This window comes from Hemiscyllium ocellatum, unplaced genomic scaffold, assembly GCF_020745735.1.
Source record: "Hemiscyllium ocellatum isolate sHemOce1 unplaced genomic scaffold, sHemOce1.pat.X.cur. scaffold_173_pat_ctg1, whole genome shotgun sequence".
NCBI lineage: Eukaryota > Metazoa > Chordata > Chondrichthyes > Orectolobiformes > Hemiscylliidae > Hemiscyllium > Hemiscyllium ocellatum.
In genome coordinates, this window is record NW_026867863.1 from 1,230,159 (window position 1) to 1,247,526 (window position 17,368).

Sequence of the window (17,368 nt, forward strand, 5' to 3'; positions counted from 1 at the left end):
CTTCCTTATTTATATAATTCCTCACCAGGCACAGAACGCTCCCTATCTCATGTCCTCCAGTTTCTCAAATCACTGCGATATGTGCCTTTCTTTAGTTCCAGCCTTGAGGCTGCCCTCATTCACTCCGATTGGTTGGAGGACAAACTGGTACAACCTGGTCCTCCAGTACTGCCCTCTGCCCCCTATTGGCCCGCGCTGACATCAATCATCCGGAGCCCATTGTGAGGTGAGTGGTGGGATCCTCCCTATCTCTGCCCTGGGATGAGCTTCAACATTCCTTTTTTGATTAGATTAGATTACTTACAGTGTGGAAACAGGCCCTTCAGCCCAACAAGTCCACACTGACGCGAATCCCACCCATACCCCTACATTTGTCCCTTACCTAACACTAGGGGTAATTTTAGCATGGCCAATTCACCTAACCTGCACATCTTTGGACTATGGGAGGAAACCGGTGCTCCCGGAGGAAACCCGTGCAGATACGGTGAGAACTTGCAAACTCCACACAGTCAGTTGCCTGAGGCGGGAATTGAACCCAGGTCTCTGGTGCTGTGAGGCAGCAGTGCTAACCACTGTGCCACCGGGCTGCCCTAGCCCCCCAAATTCACAATGAATGGGGCAGTATCACAGAGCACAGGGGCTGGGGGCTATTCAGCCCATTGGGGCTGTACTGTCTTCCTCTGGAGATGCTGCAAATCTGTCCTAAGTCCCCTCCCATTTGCCCATAATCCCCCAAATCTTCCCTTAAAAAGTAAAATTCCAAATCCGTTTATGAATAACTGCTGAGTCTGTGTCCAGCTGCCGTTCAGACTGTTCCAGATGCTCAGAACTTACTGAATAAAATAATGTTCACATATTACTTGCCAATTACCTGAAAATAGTTACTAAAATTATGACATTATTAACAATTCCCCTCTCTCTGCACATTAAATATCCTCGAAAAGGATTTGGAACTGGTCAAAATCACTGCTTAACTTTCTCAGCTCCAAGGACAATTATCTGTGCTTCTGCTAGCTCTCTACAAAAGAGGAACACACCTTATTTTCATTTATTAGTGTCATAGAGATGTACAGCACAGAAACAGACCTTTGGTCCAATTTGTCCATGCCAACTAGGAATCCTCAACAAATGGAGCCCCATTTGCCAGCTATTGGTCTGTATCTTTGGAAACCCATCCTATTCATGTACCCAATCGGATGCCTTTCAAATATTGTAATTGTATCAGCGTCCACTACATCATCTGGCAGCTCAGTCCACACATACACCACACACAGCTTGAAAACTTTGCCCCTTAGATCCATTTTAAATCTTTGTCCTCTCAACTTAAGCCCATATGATCTTGTTTTGAACCCACCTAACCTGGGGGGAATGACCCTGGCTGTTCACCTTATCCATGCCCCTTATGATTTTATAAATCTCCGTGAAGTCACCTTTCAGTCTTTGACTCTCCAGGGAAATTAACCCTGGCCTATTCAGCCTCTCCCTGTAGCCCAAATCCTCCAACCCTAGCAAAGTCTTTGTAAATCTTGTCTGAACTCTTTCAAGATTCACAACATCCTTTCCAGAACAGGAAATTTCAAACTTAAAACAGAAGTCCTGAAATGGCTTAATCAATGTCCTGTCCAGTCACTATTTGACGTCCCAGCTTCTGTACTCAATGCATTGACCAATAAATATAAGCAAACCAAACATCACCTTCACTAGCCTGCCTACCTGTGACACTACTTTCAAGGAACAATGAACCTGCACTCCATGGTCTCTATGCTCAGCAACATTCCCAAGGACTTTACCATTAAGTGTATAAGTCCTGCTCTGATTTGCCTTTCCAAAATCCAACAGCTTACCTTTGTCTAAATTGAACCCAGTCTGCCATTCCTCACCCCAATGGCCCATCTGGTCAAGATCCTGTTGCATTCTGAACTAATTTACTTCATTGTCCATTACACCTCTAATTTTGGTGTCTTCTGTAAAACCAATATCCATTTCTGCAGCACACAGGCCTCCAGTCCACAACGCAACCCTCTTTCAGAACCCTCTGCCTCCTACCTTCAAGCCAGTTTTGTATCCAAATGGCTAGTTCTCCCAACATTCCATGTTATCTAACCTGGTTAACCAGTCTGCTTTGTGGAACATCGTTCAGTGTCCATATAGACAACATCCACAATCTGCTTTTATCAATCATCTTTTTCATGTCTTCAAAAAAAAACTCAATCAAGTTAGACAGAAAAAATTTCCCACACACAAAGCCACGTTAACTATCCCTAATCATTCCTCGTCCTTTCAAATACATGTAAATCCTGTCCCTCAGAATCCCTTCCAACAACTTGCCTACCACTGACTTCAGGCTCACTGTTCCCTTGTTTCCTGGCCTTTCCTTACCACTTTTTTAAATAATAGCACAGGTCTTCTAGCACCTCACCTGTCACCAATGACAATATAAATATCTCAGGGAGGGGCACTGCCATCATTTTCTTAGATTTCCACAAATGTCTGGGATACACCTTAACAGGTCCCAGGGATTTATCCACCTTGCTACGATTTAAGACATCCAGTACTACCTCCTCTGGAATATGGTCAGGAGTCGGGCAGCAGTGGACAATTCATTTACAAAAAGGTATGTGAACGTAATAGTAAAATACTGAACAAGACCAAAAATACACCCAGAGACTGAGGAAGCTAGATAATGAACAAGTGGACATGAAGGAGCTCAGAGGTGAATCAGAGCAGTGTTCACTTTTATGATCCCACAGTCAGAGATGTCTAGCACCGAAACAGACTCTTCAGTCCAACACGTCTATGCCAACTAGATATTCTCACCTAATCTATTCCCATTTGCCAGCACTTGGCCGACATCCCTCTGAACCCTTCCTATTCAAATGCCTTTGAAATGTTACAATTTTTGTTGCCCTTTAGGCTCCTGTTGAATTTTCCCCTCATACCGTAAACCTATATCCTCTAGTTCTGGGCTTCACCACCCCAGTGTAAACAACTTGTCTATTTCCGCTATCCATGCCCCTCACGATTATATAAACCTCTTCAACATCACACCTCAGCCCATTACACTCCAGGAAAAATGGCCCCAGCCTATTATGCTTCTCCCTGCAACTCAAATCCTCCAACCCTGGAAACATCCTTGAAAATCAATTCTCAAATCTTTCAAGATTCAGTGCCTCCTTCTGATAAGATGGAGACCAGAATTGCACACAATTTTCCAATCGTGGCCTAACCAATGTCCTGTCCAGCTCCCTAAATCAGCACTCTGACCAATAAAGGGTAGCATACCAAATGCCTTCTTCACTATCTTATCTGTGACTCTACTTTCAAGGAACTGTGAACCTGCATTCCAAGGTCTCTTTGTTCAACAAGACCTTACAATTCAGTTTGTGAGTCCTGCTCGGATTTGCTTTTCTAAAATGCTGCACCTCACATTTATCTAAATTAAACCCTATCTGCCACTTCCCAGCCCATTGGCCCATCTGATCAATATCCCATGGTATTCTGAAACAACCTTTATCACTGACCACAATACCAACAATTTTGGTATCACCTGCAAACTTACTAACTGTACCACCTCTATTCACATCCAAATCATTTAAATGAATGACAAAACAAATCCTCAGTAAAACAAAAATCCATTTCCCTGGGTTTGAAGAAGACCATAAGACATAGGAGTGGAAGTAAGGGCATTCGGCCCATCGAGTCCACTCCGCCATTCAATCATGGCTGAGGGACATTTCAACTCCACTTACCCCCAATCTCCACGTAGCCCTTAATTCTTCGAGACAACAAGAATCTGTCAATCTCTGAATGTGCTCTGTGTAAATCCTGCCCCATGACTCTCTATCAGGGAGAGCTGCACATACTCCGCTCTGAACTTTGCCCCCTACAAAGCTGGCAGCTGCACGTGTCCAGTGAATCATTGCCCCGAATAAAGATGGCGGCGCTCACTCGAGTCAGTCGCGAGATGAGGCATTTTCCCGTTTACTACAAAGACGAGACTAAGTTTCAAATTTGTATTTTCCGATGTGCACCAAATGTTTGCAAAACCTCAGTCCAGACCAACACCATTTCCCTCCCGCTTGCTGCTGTTTATTTCTTTCCTTACAGACAGCTCTCCGCCCGCACATCCGCGCTGTCCCCGAGGATGATCACGTGGTATAGTCAAGTCCCGCCCTTCATTCACTCTGATTCATCGGAGGCCAACAGCCCCGCCAGGTCCTCCAGCTCCGCCCCTGTCCTTCCATTGGTCCGCCGATGACATCAATCATCCTGGGACGCGTGTTGGCTGGAGCATGCGCACTGCTTCGTGGCTTTTGTTGCTCTGCATAAGTTACAAGAGTGAGGGACAATGTTAAAAACACACAACCACTTGATGAAGCAGCAGCAACGCTAGTGTTTCCAAATAAACCTGTTGGACTATAACCTGGTGTTCTGTGTATTTTAATTTTGTCCATCCTAATCCAACACCAGCACCTCCAAGTCTCGAGCGAGGGAGGAATGCATAACATAAGAACTGGGAACAGGAGAAGGCCATCCTGCCCTTTGAGCTTGCTCTGCCATTCAACAAGATCACGGCTGATCATTTCGTGGACGCAGAACTATTTACGCATGTTCTCACCATATTCCTTCATTATTTATTTTTTTTTACAAAAAGCTACCTTAGCTTTAAAAACGTTTACTGAACTAGCATCAACTACTTCCCTGGGCAATGAATTCCATTGAGGTTAAGAAGTTCCTTCTCAATTCAGTCCTAAATTTGCTGCCTTTAATCTTGAGGTGATGCCCACTTGTCCTAGATTCACCTGCCAGCGGAATCATACTCTCTACTTCTATTTTATCCATTCCATTCATTATTTTATATGTTTCCATTCTTCTGAATTCCAATGAGTATAATCCCAATCTACTCAGTCTCTGTTAAACCAACCCCCTCAACTCTGAAATCAACCTCGTTAACCTCTTCTACACCTCCTCTAGTACCAGTACATCCTTTCTCCATGAAGGAGATAAAATCTACATGGAGTATTCCCGCTGTGGCCTCACCAACACCCAATACAGCTGGAACATAACCTCTGCTTTTCAGCACAATCCCTTCAGCAACGAAGGACAAAATTGCATTTGCCTTCTGAATTGATTGTTATACCTGGTGACCAACCCTCATGCAGTAGGATACTCGGGTCTCGCTGCATAGCAAATAATGCAACTTTTTAAAATTCAAGTATAATCTCTTTTTTAATGTTATTCCAACCAAACAGTATGACTTTACATTTATGAACATTATATACCATATGACCGACCATTACCCACTCACTCAATGTATCTATGTTCCTCTTGCAAAGTTTCACAGTCCTCCACACACTTTGTCCTGCTACTCATCTTAGTCTCAAATGCAAACTTTGACAACCTACATGTGGTCCCCAACTGCAAATCATCTGTATCAATTCTAAATGATCGCAGTCCCAACACTGATCCCTGAGGCACACTACTAGTCACTGATTGCCAACCAGAAAAATGTGCATTTATCCCCATACTTTGCTTCCTGTTAGTCAACCAATCTTCTATCCATGCTAATACCCTACCCCTAACATCATGCATCATTATATTATGAAACAGCCTCTTGCACAGCACCTTGTTGAAAGCCTTTTGGAAATCCAGGTACACCGTATCCACTGGTTTCCGTTGTCCATCTTGCTGGAAATGTCTTCATAGAATTCCAAAAGGTTTGTCAAGCATGACCTGCACTTTGGGACAATTTCTATCAAGTCCCTTCTATTTCTTCCTTGACAATAGACCCAAACATCTTTCCCACTGCAGAAAAGAAGCTTACTGGGGTATAATTCCCCATTTTTTGACCACCTCCTTTTTAAAATAGTGGTGTCACTTTTGCTGCTTTCCAATCTGCTGGGACTGCCACAATGTCCAGTGAAGTTTAGAAAATTACTGTCAGTGCATTTTCTATTTCTCCTGGCATCTCTTTTAGTACCCTGGGATACATTCTGTCAGGGCCAGGAGAATTTTCTATTATTAGCTCAATTACCTCCAACAGTCCAACACTAGCTGTTCTGTAATAATGATCGTTTCCAAATCCTCACCTACCTTTGTCTCTTTGTTAATTACTGGAAAGATATTAGTATCCTCCACTGTGATGTCCCATCATTAAATGCTCCTCCTCATTTTCCTAAGGACCGACATTTACTTTAGCCACTCTTTTCTCATTATGTATGTTAATATAAACTTTTCCAATCTATCTTTATAGTCTATGCTAGTCTATTTTTCTCATGTTTTACCTTACATATCTTTGTAGCTCTTCTGTGGCTTTCTGTTGACCTATAAAGTTTTCCCAGTACTAGTTTCATGCTGGTTTTGGCCACTTTGTATGCCTTTCAATTTCATCACTTTCCTTAGATACCCATTACAGAGAACACATTTTCTTACAGTCCTTCCCTTTGACTGAAATATACCTTTGCTGAGGACTTTGTAAATGTCTTTGAAAATCTTCCACTGCTCATCAACTGTCCCACCATAAAATCTTTGTTTCCAGTCTACGTTTTCCAGGTTCTTCCTCATTCTATTGTAGTTCCCCATGTCCAAGCACAGGATCCAGGTATTAGGTTTTATCTTCACACTCTCCATATGTATTAAATTCAACCATACAGTGATCACTTCTTCCGAGAGGATCCCTAACTCTGAGGTCACTAATTATTCCTGACTCATTGCACAGGGGCCAGATCTTGGATAGCTTGCTCCCTTGTCAGTTCCATTTCATACTGGTAAATAAAAAACTATCATGGATACACGTAATGAACTCCTCAAGGCTACCCTGACTGAGCTGGTTTGACCAATCTACATGAAGATTAAAATCACCCATGATAATAACCGCATCATTTTTACAGTCATTAGTTATTTCATTGTTTATTGCACATCCCAATGTGATGTTATTATTTGGTGGCCTATACACTGCACCTCAGTGACTTCCTTGTTAGAATTTTGAATGCGTCATTCCTGTTTCTCCTAATGTACAGCAATAACAACAATACTTGCATCGTATTGGATCTTTCACAATGGCAAATCTCCTAAGGTGATTCATGGATGATCAATACATTGATTAAGGAGAATGATTTTTTAAAAATCTTAAAGGAGAATAGAAAATGTTAGGGGGACTATTTGACAGATTTCTGCCCTTGACAGCTCCAATTGTAGAGTGATGTAAGTGGGGTGGGTTGGAAAGGGAACATGCAAAGGGGAAATAGAGGAGTGCAAGCAGTGTAAAAGGTCTTAAGGACAGAGGAGGTTCCAGACTGAGTCTGTCGGTCATAGACAGTATGGCTGCCTCATGGAGTTTGAAGCTGAAAATATGTTGCTGGTTAAAGCGCAGCAGAACAGCGAGCATCCAAGGAACAGGAAATTCGACGTTTTGGGCAAAAGCCCTTCATCAGGAATCTCCCTGATTAAGGGCCTTTGCCCGAAACGTCGAATTTCCTGTTCCTTGGATGCTGCCTGACCTGCTGCGCTTTAACCAGCAACACATTTTCAGTTCTGATCTCCAGCATCTGCAGACCTCACTTTTTACTCATGGGGTTTGAAGCACTGCAATGGGTCCATGCAAGTCATATTAGTCAAGGATTTTATAACGGTGCCTGAGAGTACTTTTGACAAGGACTTGATTACTGAGGTAGTGTGGGCTGAGGTTAGAACAGGAGAGGAGAGGTCACACTGCTTGGAATTTTTTTATAGCCTCCACAGAGTTCCAGGGAAGTGGAAGAGAAGATTTGCAAAATTTTTCTGGGTAAGAGCAAAAGTATCAGAGTGGTCATTGTGGGGGACTTTAGCTTCCCCAACATTGACTGGGAATTCTATAACTCTAGTACGTTGGATGGATTAGTATTTGTCCAGTGTTTACAGGAGGGTTTCCTGACACACTATGTCGAAGGGCCGACAAGTGGGGAGGCCACATTGGATCTGGTGCTTGGTAATGAACCAGACAAGGTGTTTGATTTAGTTTTAGGTGGGCACTTTGGAGAAAGTGACCATAATGCAGATGCGTTTAGTTTAGCGATGGAAAGGGACAGGTACATGCCACAGGGCAAGAGTTATCAATGGGGCAAGGACAATTATAATGCAATTAGGCAGGAATTAGGATGCATAGAATAGGGTAGCAAAATGCAGGGGATGCAGACAATGGAAATGTGGAGCTGGTTTAAGGAAGAGAAACTGCATGTTCTTGATAGGTACGTCCTGTCTGGCAAGGAGGAAGTGATAAGATCAGGGAACCATGGTTTACTACAGAAATTGCATCGCTTGATACGAAGAAGAAGGAAGCTTATGTGTTGATGAGCCAAACTGGTTCAGATGGGGAGGTGGAGTGTTCCAGATCAGCTAGGAAGGATTTAAAGAGAGAGTTAAGAAGAACAAAGAGAGGACTCAAGCAGTCTTTAGCAAATAGAATAAAGGAGAACCCTAAAGTTTTCTATAGGTATGTGAGGAATAAGAGGATAGGGTCGGAATAGGTCCAATCAAAGGGAAGTTGAGTGTGCACCCTGTGGAGCTCAGAGAGGTGCAAATGAATATTTCTCGTCGGTTTTTACTCAGGAAAAGGAGAGTATTGTAGAGCAGAAGAATGTGGTACAAGATATTAGACTAGAAAGGATCAAGGTTAGTTAGAAACAGGTGTTATCAATTCTAGAAAGAGTGAAAGTAGACAAGTCCCCTGGGCCGGATGGGATTTATCCAAGGATTCTCTGGGAAGCTAGGGAGGAGATAGCAGAGCCTTTGGTTTTGATGTTTGAGTTGTCATTGTCTCCAGGTTTAGTACCAGAGGACTGGAGAATTCCAAATGTTGTGCCTTTGTTCAAGAAGGGCAGTAGAGATGACCCAGGTAATTATACATCAGTGTACCTGACTTCTGTTGTAGGAAAGGTTTTGAAAGGATTATAAGAGATAAGATTTGTAATCATCTAGCAAACGACAATTTGACTTCAGATAATCAACATGGTTACGTCAAGGGCAGGTCGTGTCTCACAAACCTCATTGAGTTTTTTTGTGAAGGTGACTAAGCATGTAGATGAGGGTAGGGCATTTGACGGGCTATACATGGACTTCAGTAAAGCTTTTGATAAGGTTCCACATGGTAGCCTGTTGGAGAAAATGCAGATACATGAAAAGTAGGGTGATTCAGCAGTTTGGATTAGAAACTGGTTTTCTAAAGGAAGTGGTGGTTGATGGAAAATATTCAACTGGAGTCCAGTTACTAGTGGGGTGCCACAAAGTTCTGTTTTGGGACCACGGCAGTTTGTCACATTTCGAAATGACTTAGACGCAGGCACAGGTGGAAGACACTAAGGTGGAGTAGTGGATAGTGTGGAAGAGTGTTACAGGTTGCAGGGGGACTTGGATAAACTGCAGAATTGGGCTGAGAGGTGGCAAATGGAGTTCAATGCAGCTAAATGTGAGCTGATGCACTTTGAGAAGAATAACAAGAAGGCAGAGTACTGGGTCAATGGAAAGATTCTTGGTAGTGTGGATGCGTAGAGGGATGTTGGAATCCATGTACATAGATTTGTGAAAGATGCCACCCAGGTGGATAGTACTGTTAAGACGGCATACGGTGTGTTAGGTTTCATTCATATTGTAATTGAGTTCCAGAGCCGCAATATCATGCTGCAAATATACAAAACGCTGGTGCGGCCTCACTTGGAATAGTGTGCGTAGTTCTGGTGCCCATATTTCGGGAAGGTCATGGAAGAATTGGAAAAGGTGCAGAGGAGATTAACTAGGATGTTGCCTAGTCTGGAGAGAAGATCTTATGAGGAAAGGCTGAGAGAGTTGAACCTGTTCTACTTGGCAAGAAGAAGGCCAAGAGTGAATTTGATAGAGACATGTCAGATAGGGGAGACAGTGGAAGGGTTTTTCTAGGATGATGATATCAGTGAGCATGGGGGGCATAACTGCAAATGAGGAGGGATAGATTTAAGACAGATGTCAGAGGCAGGTTCTTTACTCAGAGAGTGGTAAGGGCGTGGAATGTACTACCTGCTAATGTAGACACCTCAGCCACATCAGGAAGATTTAAACAATCCTTAGATAAGCACATGGGTGATTTTGGGATAGTGTACAGGGACGAGCTGAGAACAGTTCACAGGTTGGCGCAACATCACAGACCGAAGGGCCTGCTCTGTGCTGTATTGTTCTATGACTATTGTGCTACAAGAGATTTCTGCTGTCTTAAACAGAGTGGCAGATCTTATATTGTGGGCTTAGGAAATATCACTGATCTCTACCAAACATGTACGAGGTAAAGTCAGGGCAATAATAAGATGCTGCAAAAGGAGGGGAACAGGTTACTCCATACAAAACCCTGCTCCTTCTAATCTATTTTCACCTCCAAAACTGAGGGAGTTCCAGAAAAGCAGCTCCATATCCCATGAGAACACTTTGCCCCACACTCGTTGTATCTGATTGTGCACGAGGAGTGGAACAGTCTGTACTGGGACCCACTGGGGCTCTGAAACCCTAAAGACTAAACTCATCTCAGCATTGAGAGCCCCACGACATTGTATGCATTTTCTATTGTTTTTAATCTGTTCCTGAATTCCCTTGTTTTTCCAAATGAACCTGTTCAAAATTGTTATTACACACACCTGCACAAACTGTAAATTGAACTCAGGTCTCTCAGTCCAAGAGTCGGGATATTTTCACATCACAAGGCATCAGTTCTCACTTCCCTTGTCTTTCAGCCTGCTGAGTTACGCCTGAATCAACTCTGCAATAGTGAGGAAGGGGCGGAACTGGAGGACCGAACACAGGCCGGTCCGCCAACCAGAGTGAGTGAGGAGCGGGGCCAATGCATTCTCGGAGAATGATTGGTCAGAAAGCAAACTGTTTTGCACGATTGTAATCATTCTCACTCCATAGTGGAACATTAAACCTCTCTCATAAATCAATGTGAGATTTTAAGAAGTAGTTGAAGTGTAAATCTGATAACGTACATATTTCCAATCGATTCACACAACTAGAGTAAGAAACTTATTTTCAAACTCCCAGAACAATCGATAATTTACATATCTGGCCAGTATGGTTAAGTTAGACCAAACAATCTGCTTGCATGCTAGACATCTCTATGTCTCTATCCCGACAGAAAAATTAGTAATGATGTATATTTCACCCATGATTCTGTGCAGATATGAATATTCTCTATAAACTCACTGATAACCTCAGATGCACGCGCAGTTTGGTTCCTATGTGGGGCATGCGCAGTGTCACATTGATCAGGACACAGAGACAGACATGGAGCTGCTTTCTCCGGCAGCGGCTGCGATCGGCTTCAGAGAGCGGCGCTCAGAGCCGGGGTGTGGGAGCCTCGCTGGGAGAAAGGAGCGGAGAGAATTCAAAAGTCCAGGATAAAGGTAAAAATAAACCGAAAAAGCCCGTCCAGTCCCGGGGAAGGAGGTGGCGGACTCTGATCAGGGAAACTGCCCAGGGGCACGGCCGCCATTTGTTTGAGGGAAGAGGGAGCGCGGGCCTCTGGGCTGCCATCTTGAGAAGGTCAAGGAGCAAGAGGGCGGGGCTATCGTGGTCTGTAGAACAATCAGAGGAAAGAGAAGACCCATTGTTATTGATTAATTCCATGAACATAGCATCACTGGGCGATCCCGCAGGAATATCCTCTCTCAGTCCTGCTGTGATGTTTCACCCAGTTAGAACCAGCAGCTATCCTCCTCTCTCAGCTCCCCTTCTGTCCTTCCTGCAGCATCTGTCCCTGGAACATTGAGCTGTCTGTCCTGTCCCTCCCTCAGCTGTTGTTCTGTAATACCTGTGATATCCCAATCCCATCTTAGATTACTTCACTGAAGACATGAAACATTTAATTCACATTCAATCATTTGCAATGGTGGGATTTGAACCTGTGACCAGGGAACATTTGTTGAGTTTCTGGATAAATTGCCTCACAATGCCACTAGGCCATCACTTCGCCTGCTCACAGGTTGCACATCCCAGTGCAACATGAATCGAAACCCTATCTTTTTGCACAATTGTTTGATCCTGAACCCTGGTGATATCACTCAGTATCCCTCCATGTGTGGTCCCTCACCGTGTGGGTCTAATTGCTGCCTCTATCAAGTCTCTTACTCTTGCAGCTACTCCAAATCCTGAGCCAACAGAATTTTCCACTCCAGAGAGATGAGGCAGTACAGGCACGGAATGGAGACTGGGATTTTCCAGATCTCTGTGGGCTCAGTGAATTCTACATGTGTAACCCTCACAAGTATCAGTCTAATTCCCATTCTGCCTATTTGTGTGTCTTCTACAGATACTCAGGGAGTTCGTGACTCAAAAGACTGGCTAACTGCTGGTTGGGGAGATGATTTGGCAGCCAGAGAGACAAAGGTCAGGGAGGTCGGAGCCTTCAACAAATCCTGCCGCCAGGTAAGATCACTCACTGTGCACAGAGCAGAGAACAGTGAGAGGGCTCCAAACATCAGCTAACAGGACATGACATAGACATAGTGCTCGAGGGGGAACACAGTACAGACTCCCCTCAGGCTCAATCACCACCCCTACTTTAAGTTATATTGTACTGAGACAGCACCTGGAGTTCCCAGTTTTCATTCCAGGCGTGTGCTGTCTTGGTGATCACCAGGACAACAGAGGGGAATGCAGGGCTTCAAAGAGATGGTGGGAATGCTGCCTGGGATCTTTTTGTTCCCTAATCCCTCTCCAACACTGTGTGTATGGCTCGTCTTGTGGATCAGTGTCTTCAATCATTCTCACACCTATAACAGTTCCTATCTCTGTCATGTCCTCTCCTCTCACCAATTTCTTGACATATTTGTAACGTCCAGTCCAGATCCCATCCACATTGCTATAACTTGCGTCAGTTTCTACAACATGCCTTGTCTCGATAGGCTCCTCCTCCAACAACCGAAGACATTTGGTCTGTTTCTGTGCTGCATGATTCTTTATTCGAAGTTTCCTAAACGGAATGAGTTGTCCCATTTCTCTTCAAACCTTCTCCTCTCCATGTACCTGCCCAAGTGTCTTTTTCCATGTTGTAATTGTACTTATTTTTACCATTTTCTCTGACAGTCCATTCCGTCTATGCACCATCCTCTGTGGATAACGTTGCTCCTCAGCTCCCTCTTTAAATTCTTGCTCTCTCACATCACGTTTATGCCTCTAGCTTTGGACTCACCTACCCTTGGCAATTCACGTTAGTTAGGCCCTACATTGTTTCATAAGCCTTCATAAGGTCAACCTGTGGCTTTATTGATGACAGTGTTATTAATATTTAAAGTCTGAGTGAAGATTTGTAGCTCGGGTGTCCGTTGGACCCCATATACAAACCACTACAACGGACAGCTGAAACTGACACCCGGAAGCGGCAAGAACAAACCACTATAAATACCGGAAGAAACATCAAAGAAGCGCTTCACAGGAGGCTCCAACAAACGCACTGATGATGTCCCCTAGCCAGGAGACGAAACGTTTGCAGCAAAAACTTCCAGCTCGGCGAACAGAACCACAACAGTGTTAGTAATATCTCCAACTCATGTACTCAATACGCTGGCCAATGAAGGCAAGTGTGGCAAATGCTGCTTTCCCCACCCTGTCCACTTGTGATGTCACTTCCAAGAAACAATGTAACTGCACCCCCTGGTCTCTCTCTGTTCGACAACACTGTCTAGGGCCCGAACATTAACTGTGTTAGTCCTCCCTGGTTTGTCTGAACTAAATCCAACACCTGAATTAAATTCCATCTTTCATTCCTTGGCCCTCTGGCCCAGTTGATTAACATCCCCTTCGATATCTATATCCCCTGCCCACTCTTCCACTAATCTTGGTATCCAGAGACTCCTATATTTTCACTCAAATTGTGTATGTAAATTATGCACAACAGTGATTCCAGCACCAATCCTTACAGCACACTACTGGTCAGAGGCCTCCAGTCTGAACAACAACCCTCTGTCTCCCACTGTCATCCCATTGCGTATCCAGTTGGCGATCTCTCCCTGATCCCTTTGTGACCTACCCTTACTAACCAATACATTATGCTACACCCTGACCAAGGGTTTGCTGAAGGCAGAAACAACAACTGTTGCTCTGCCGTGATCTATCTTTTTGATCACATCTTGAACAAACTCAAGTCAAGTTTGTGAGACATGTTTCCCTCGCACAAAGCCTTGCTGGCTATTCGTAATCAGTCCATATCTTTCCAAATGCATGTAATTCCTACCTCTCAGAATGACCTCCAACCACTGACCCACCCTGATGTCATCAGTCTGTAGTTTCCTGGCTTCCTCTTGCAGCCTTTCTTAATTAATGACACAACATTATAATCATAGTCAGAGAGTCATACCGCATTGTTCGGTTAATGCTAACCATACTCTAAAACTGATCTTTCCCTACCTGCCTGTTCCTTGATCATATACCTTCAAACCTTTCCTATTCCTGTCCTAATTCTAATGTCTTTTAAACATTGTAATTTTCCGCACATTCTCCCCTTCCTTGGGAAGTTCATTCCACACGTATCCCATCCTCTGTGTAACAATGTGACCCTCGCATCTTTTTTTAAAATGTCTCTCCTCTAAACTTAAGAATGTAGTGCCTTGTCTTGAAACTCCCCTGAACATGGGAGAAGACAACTCCCATTAACTCTATCTATCCCCCTCATTATTTTATAAACTTCTATGAGGTCATCTGTCAACATTCAGGTTTCAATGAAAAAATACCAACCTATCCAGCCTTTCTTTATAACTGAAAACTTCCATAACCAGCCACATCCCAGTAAATCTCATCTGAACCCTCTCCAGCTTAATAGTATCCTTCCTCTAACTGGGCGACCAGAGTTGGACACAGCATTCCAGAAGTGGACTCACCAATGGTCTGTATAATCTCAATGCGACTTCCCAACTCCTAAATCCAAAGGACAGAGCAATGAAAGCAAGTTTGGCAAGCACCTTTTTAACCATCCTATCTCTCCATATTGCAAACTTCAAAGAAATATGTACCTGTACCTCGATGTCCCTCTGTTCTACAACGCTACCGAAGGTCCTACCATTAATTGTATAAGCCCTGCCCGTGTTTGTTGTACCAAATGCATGCCCTCATATTTATTCAGATTGAACTCCATCTACAGTTTTTCAGCCATTCACACATTTCATCAGGATCCCTTTTGGAATCTCAGAAAACCTTCTTCACTGTCCACAATTCCACCTTCTAGTCTACCTGCCTATTCACACATGGTACAAATACCTCTGCTGGGGGCCCTACAATGTCTTCACTAGCTTCCCACAATGTCCTGAGCTACATTTGATCAGGTCCTGGGGATTTATTTACCTTTGTGTTTTAAAACTTCCAGCACCTCCTCTTCGATATTGTGGACTCATTTCAAGACATTGGCTCATAGAGATGTACAGCATGGAAACAGATCCTTCGGACCAACTCCTGCTTGACGTATCTCGTCACATTTGCCAGAACTTTGCCAATATCCCTCTAAACCCTTCCTATTCATACACCCATCCACATGCCTTTTAAATGTATTTCTATCAGCCTCCACTATTTCCTCTGGCAGCGTATTCCATACACTCTACAGGAACCAGTTGTCCTTTAGCTCCCTTTGAAACGTTCCCCTTGCACTTTAAAGCTATTCCCTGTTGGTTTAGAATCCTCCAGCCCTTGGGAAAAGACCTTGTCGATTGACCCTATCGCTGACCATCATGATTTTAAACACCTTTTATCAGGTAACTCCTCAGCCTCCCATGTTCAAGTGAAAACAGCCCCAGCTTATTCAGGCTTTTCCCTGAAGCGAAAACCCTCCAACCCTGGCAACATCCTTGTTCATTTCTTCTGAACCCTTTCATGTTCCATAACATCCTCCTGTGGCATTGAGACCAGAATTGCACACAGTGTTCCACTAATAGTCAGGACAAACACTGTTTAGTTCCCTGAGCTCCCCAGTCTTTATCCACAGTAAGTTCCAAAGTGAAATATTTGTTTTGCATCTTGTAATTCCACACATTTTTGGCTTCATTGATCATTAAGGATACTGGTTTTGTCCCTTGCTCTTCTTTTGCTCTTAATATACTTGTAGAATCTCTTTCAATTCTCCTTAACTTTCTCTGCCAAAGCTATCTCATGTCCCCTTTTGCATTCCTGATTTCCATCCTAAGTGTATTTCTACATCCCTGATGCTCCTGAGGGGATTCCCTTGAGTCAGTCAGTTATATCTGACATGTGCCTCCTTTTTTCTTCTCCAGACCCTCGAAATTCAGCCAGTGTTTCCTCAACAGTCGTAAGGCCAGAAAGAAATTTGAGGTTGGTACAGATGTTCAAGAGAGCAATATAAATAGACAAGGCAGGCAAGAACATAGCAGACAATGAGGGAAAATTGATGAATTAAACTGAATTTATTTCAATGCAAAGGGCGAGACAGATAAGGCAGATGAACACAGAGCATGGATGGGAACATGGGACTGGGATGTTGTAGCATCGAGCTGCACACTAACAGGAACATGCTGGCGCTGAACGCTCCTTTTATCTCGGTTTTAAGATATTCCTCCTCGCCAGACTTCGCTTTACCTGGAAATTGCCTCCCCATATCTATTTTAAAAATTCCTGTCTAATACTATCTTGCTCCATTGTATAACTTGAACTTGTGGACCAGCGCTGTCCTTTTCCATCGCAATGACTTGGATTTTCTGGAACAGTCTTAACAAATTCCTCCCATCCAAATGCTCAACACTGCAGCAGTCCCAGTCCAGGTCTGGAAAGGTTAAAATCTCCGACTGCTACAAACCTATTATTCTAACAGATATCTGAGATCTCCTGACATATTGCTTGTTCATCTCCCATTGCCTATCGCTGTAGTACGACCGTAACAAACTGATGACCAATTTCTATTTCTCAGTTTCACCAATATCGCTTAACTGGGCGATCCTGCATGAATACTCCCTCTAGGTACTGCTGGGATTTTTCCCCCCAATCAAAACCACCAGCTCTTCTCCTGTTTTGCCTCCTGTTCTATCCTTCCTGCAGCATCTGTCCCCTGGAACATTGAGCTGCTGGTCCTGTCGCTCCCTCAGCTGTTTCTGTAATACCTACAACATCCCAGTCCCATGTTCCCATCCATGCTCTGGTTTCATCAGGCTTATCTGTCCGGCCCTTTGCATTGAAATAAATGCAGTTTAATTCATAATTTTTCTCTCATTGTCTGCTATGTTCTTGCCTGCCTTGCCTATTTATATTGCTCTCTTGAACATCTGTACCAACATCAAATTTCTTTCAGGCCTTACGACTGTTTGGGGTCCCACACACCTGCCAGATGAGTTTAAATCCTCTCGAGCAGCTCCAGCAACTCTCCCCACCAGGATATGGG